Here is a 6,068-nt window from a genome sequence, read left to right as displayed (position 1 = left end):
GGTCACCTGGCTGCACGACCAGATAGCCCTGCGGGCCAGGCAACCAGATGGTCCTGCGGGCCGGGTGACCAGATGGCCCTGCGGGCTGGGGGACCAGATGGCCCTGCGGGCTGGCAGCCGGGCTAACTCCAACTTCTGTCCTTCCTCAAACTTCGAGAAAAATGGGCTCCCCGTCAGGGAGAGGACGTGGTCTGGGCTTAACCCTCCTTGGTTCCAGCCGAGGGTTCGGGCGCTGGGGACCGGGGGCCCACCGGGGCCTGGGGAGGCATTTCCTGGCCTGACTAGGGTTCGGAAGCTGGGCCCGGGGCTTGTGCTCCGTCCCAGGGTGCGGGAGCCCCCCATCCTGCAAGCCAGCCGAGGGTCCGGGATCTGGGGAAGGGTGTCCACCGGGGCACGGGGAGGCTCTCCCCGGCCTGGCTAGGGTTCAGAAGCTGGGACCGGGCCCAGGGCTCGTGCTCCGTCTGGCGGGCCCCGGGGTGCATGAGCCCCCCGTCCTGCAAGTCAGCCGAGGGTCCGGCCACTGGGGAAGAGTGTCCACCGGGGCCCGGGGAGGCTCTCCCCGGCCTGGCTAGGGTTCGGAAGCTGGGACCGGGCCCGGGGCTCGTGCTCCGTCCAGCGGGCCCCGGGGTGTGGGAGCCCCCCGTCCTGCAAGCCAGCTGAGGGTCCGGGTGCTGGAGACAGGGGTCCACCGGGGCCCAGGGAGGCTCTCCCCGGTCTGGCTGCTTTCAGAAGCAGGGACCGGGCCGGTGAGCAGGTGTGGTTGGGTTTATCTGCTACGCTGGTGGAGCGTAGTTTTCTGCCCACCCCTAGTCCAGCCTGCCACAGCAGAAATGAGACTATGGATTTTGGGGTTTGCAAACTCTGAGCATCTCCTTGGACAGACATGACTTTTGGGCACAATCCCAGTTTCAGCCTTTACAGGGTACTGCACTATGTTCTTGGACGAAAATATTTGTGGTCCCAAAGTTCTTCCTCGTCTGCTGTTGTAAAAGGTGTTTAAGTCGCAGTTTTACCTGCTTTTATTCATCGTTTTACTCTGCATTTGCAGGTGCTGTAGGATCCAATAAAATATTTCTCGAACAAGTTGAAATGGAGCAAATCGTACTTGTTTCCCTTTTTATGGCCTAAAGTGAGTTAAGAATGAACAATGACTAGCTCTCTGTGCACACACCCCACCACCGAAAAGTAGTGTAGCCCATTCAAAAAAGTTAATAAACTTTAAAAAGTAGATTCACCCTGAAGAGGCCGTCTGCAGTCCTTTCGGTACACAATTTATACTGTATTAGGCTATTGCCACAGCAAAGTTTTTCCCAAATGTGCCAACATTGTTATTTACAGGTAGTGTATTCAGTTGAAGCGGTTCACCTGGAACATAAACGTTATCAAGGTAGGGCTGGACTACCCCCACCTGATTGCAATTATATATAATTCTGGTGACCAGTTTATAATTTTCGGGTGTCAGTCCTATCTGGATTTTCTCCAATTCCTGTAAATAAAGGTGTAAAACTCTCAAAATGATGATGCTCCCTCGCCATATTGAGCTCTCGTTCACAGTTTGTGAAGCTTCGGGGGGGGAGCTGGAGTGGGGGTGTAGGATGCTGCATTCAAACCCTGGGTACGTAAGTCCTCTTATGATTTCATACAGCACGATGCTTCATCTGTGGGTGTTTTTTTGAATGAATATATATGTTGGCTGGCAAAAGGTTGGCTGGGTAATGATGACGGTAAATATTAGACAAGCAGACTGCACATTTTCTAAGAACTAAATTGCTTGTTGTGTAACTGCAATAGGCTGCGGGAATTAAAGGATTAATTGCCTGCCCCACAATTATTGGTTTCAGCCAAAGGCAAGGGCACACCATGATTTAGGTCATTAATATCCAGCAGTGTGATGGCGATTGGATTATTATCACACATAGTAACTATTAATAAGCGTTGTTGAATTGGAGACGTGCACCACTTCACCCTTAGGAGTGACTCGTTGAGAAATGATCTAATTATACTTTGAGGAAGGAATCCACTGTGTGATAACAATATACATATTGGCGGGAGTCAAGAAATGCTGTTCATAGAGTCACATGAACACCAGTGGCATGATGGCTTCACCCAGTGCTTTAAATGGGAAAAAATAAGTTCAGGAACTGATCAAATCGAGCTACGGATGTGGCTAGTGGGCGGGGCTAAGGGTGATGCTATGGGCCGGGCTAAGGGCAGGTTAAGATACTAAGATAATTCTATCATCTGTCAGGCATGAATATAGTCGTTTACGTCAAATGCGCTTACAACGCATGCAAATACAACACGGTCGTTACAACGACCGCATTGTTACATCGCGGTACCATTACAACGCAAGTCGTTACAACGACTTGCTCTAGACGGCGCGCTGGACTTAGGAATAGTATCATTTACTATTCCAACTCCAGTGTGTGCAACAGTAGGGAAGGTGTTGGAATAGTAGATTAAACTATTCCTTAGTTTAGAGCACCATCTAGAGTGACATGCGTTGTAATGGTACTGCGATGTAACTATGCTGTTGTTGTAACAACTGCGTTGTAATTGCTATGCATTGTAATGCATGCGATGTAATGGTTGTTTCCCGTCAGGCATCCATTTTGCACTTGCATTGCTCTTGTTAGTAGTCTCAGATTTGCTATGTGTGCAGAAAATTCCCACATGACCAATAGCATTCTGGAAAGCACATGTCCCATGCACCAGGAGTGATGATGGGGTGGTCCATGGGACACGGCCTTCGTTCAGAAACCTCATGTTCCTGCTTAAAGGACATATTGTGTTATCTTGGAGAGGAAAGGTTGACTGTTTGCTTTAGTTTGTCATTGTCACTTTTCTTCCAAACCTCTGGGAGCATCTGGCTGTAAATATCACATTGTCCTCAAAGTAGGAATGATTGCCCCATTGCACTCCTTGTAGGATGGCCACCTCGCATGGAGGCAAATTCAGGGTGGTATTGTAAAAAATTCAGGACAAAGGATCAAAATTGTGGACAAAAGAAGGAATCGTCATACCCCACTGGTTTTATCAAAGCATTTATTTACTATTTTTTATATTGCACTACTTATTCACTGTGCTGTTTATGTGATTGCCTCAAGGTATGCTACATTCAGGTGGTTATGTCCTTGCTCATTAGTAAATTGATACCCTTGGGTATCAAGGGTGATTATGTTTCTAAACATTTCAATTTGCGGAGCAAACAGTTTGCGATACATTAAGGTAAGTGACATTTTTACCTTCTGCTAGTTTAGGCAAGTTAACCAAATACATCTGGCTCACCTGACCCTCCACTAGACCTAAAAAGAATAATGAGGCAGAGCAGATGGCGTGTGTGACAGTCTCACCCCACATGTTAGGATGTGAGGTACCCACAACTTGTCTGTAGTCTCACAGCACCAAGAAGGCCCTGCATTAGAGTGTGCATCACTGACTATAGTTATCTCGAGACTCATAGCCCGACCACCAGAGAGAGAATTAAAGAGCAGGATGAAGTCAAGATCACACAGTAGATCTTCAGAAACTGATTGAAGTGGTTGAATAAGCAGCACCCTCCCACCCTGGCAAACTCTGACGGTGCGATGGTCAATTAGTAATGCTTGTGTAGGGCAGGTGGGCGCAGGCCCCTCATAATGTTGGGCCCTGGGCAATTGCCCACTCTGTCCATTTCTTAAAATAGCTCTGCAGTCTAGCCAAGCCTGGACCAGTGGTCTGGCTCAGCCCTAAGTACCTAAGAGCATGCAGAACCTTCAAAATATTGGGGATGCAAATTACACAACAAGCAAAATATAAAGACGATTAAGACTTTAAAATGGATAAAGTCTTTCTTTAACTCATGTAAGTGTTTCAGTTTAGTATATTAGATCACAACATTGTATTGACATTTATTTGAATTGGAAGTTTCTAAACATGAACTTTAAAATATGTATTAACCCTCCCTGCTGACAAAGCCATGAGTGAACAAAGCATACGAATTGTCAGGTGTCCCTTATGTCATGACCAATATTATTTTTATGAATCAAGGAACATTACTCTATATTGAAGCATGTACAAGTGATGTTTTACACCGGATCCATCTTGAACTGAATTACTTGAATGTGCTCTCAAATGTCACCATCACGTCAACTAAACACATGAAGTAACTTGATTTGCCTTAAATCAAACAATTTAGTCATGTGGGTGACTCGGAATTTGAATCCATGTTTCCTGGTCAAACATTGTGCAATTAAACAGCTGACTGTATTACTTTTTTTTCTCAACCCCATTTAGCACCAGATGATGGTGTTTTTGTTCAATTCTGTCAGATGAATTATACACTGTGATAAGTAAATACAGATCACAGGTCAATTTGACACAATGTCTTTAAAAAAAAGGTACCTGTGAAGGTGAGGGACTGCGGGGCAACATATTCTAACATTACTGACTTTCTCAGTGGTTGATGGGCACTAAAAAAAGTATAGATACTGTGATCCTAAGTGCAATGGGGATGTGGTCAGTGAGCTTGGAGGCAGAATCAAAGGCACAGCTAAAAAGAACAAAATATTCTGTCGCTAATTTTTGGATCTTTTACTATCCGGTAACTGCATATAAAATAATGCACACCTTAAATGAAAAATAAAACAAGTTTTAAAAAATCAGTGGGAAATGCACTATTTTATGTTACAAAATGATGTATGTGAGTGCGATCAGAAGCCCATGGAACTAAATTTCTATTTGGTTCAGAAGGGAATAGTGACTTTGTGTCCCTGCCCGTCACAGAAAGCATTATGAGTGTGTGAGTCATTATTTTAAATTTGCATTACACACAGTATAAGATACGCTGCTACAAAATGTGGACATAAATGTAGGTAAAAATCAAAAGTGTTTTCAAAGTGTACATTTTAGTAATATGTAGATTGCACCTAGTGCAAACAGCTTTACAACTGTCCATTAAAAGCAGGCGCTCAATCACTCAGCTTGGAAACACTACCAACAATACCTCTCAAAAAAAATACATTTTTGTCTTCAGGAAGTTTGAAGTGTTTCTATCAATTACCATTGGATCTCAAGCAGCCTTTACATTTACAGTTTAACTGACTGCACAGATCTGCATTTCTTTTCAGCGCATGCAGCCAAAACCCTGGCAAGAAGGCTTGTTTTTAGGTTTGCCTGGCTATAGCAGCGTATGCGTTGCTCTCGCCATGCGAGTGCCTTTTGCAATCAATTCTCTCAAAGCCGTACATGGACGCGTAGGGATGGACAAAGATGGCTGCTCTCGCCATTTGTCCAAACCTAACAGAATGCTCATGTACGTGCGGACTGTGGACAGTCCGACGCCATCTTGTGCCAATAGCTTCCCGTTGTCCATGGCAACCAAGCTTCTTATCAGAAGCTTCGTCACGTTAGTTTCCTGTTCCCACCCCCCTCCCGTTGGCCGTGTTCTCCATTCCCCCCACCCCCTTCCCATTGTCCGTGTCCCCTTTGTCCCCGCCCCCTCCCGTATGGCTGTGTTCTCCATAGTACCCCCAGGGGCACCCCGAGGTGGGCGACAAAGAGGTCGGTTTTGGCTCAGGCACCCCTTATGGTGTCGCGCAGAGGTACCCTTTGTACCGGCCTGCTTCCAGATCGCCCTGTAACTCCGCCACAGCCCTGGAGGCGGCTCACTGTCGCAGCCAGGGCCCCCCACCAACCCGCTATAGTCTTACCTGCAACCTCTCCTGACTAGGGCTTCCTGCAACTAGCTGGAAGGGAACCATCCCTGCAGAAAGAAGAGTTTGAAATGTTGCCACCTTATGACACTTTGCAGCGCTAGCGGGACTCAAACCCTTGTCCTGTGAGATCCCTTACAACCACAGGCACAAGACTACCAGTGAGCTATAGCTCCTGGTGTTGTAGATGGCCCCATCTATGTCCCCAAAGCCCTAGACGCTATCCTGGGTCGGATAGAGTCTGCTGAAATAAAGGACCCGTTGGGCCCGTGAAGATGTACCAAGAACTATTCGCCCCCTTGTGGGAAAGTTACACCTCTTCACAATTCTGGGCGGGAGGATGCCGGCACCCAGGCTCGCAAGGCCCCTGCCGGC

The sequence above is a fragment of the Triturus cristatus genome, chromosome 11 (genome assembly GCF_964204655.1).
Source record: "Triturus cristatus chromosome 11, aTriCri1.1, whole genome shotgun sequence".
Classification (NCBI taxonomy): domain Eukaryota; kingdom Metazoa; phylum Chordata; class Amphibia; order Caudata; family Salamandridae; genus Triturus; species Triturus cristatus.
The sequence above is the reverse complement of the archived record's forward strand: the minus strand, read 5'-3'. Positions refer to the sequence as shown.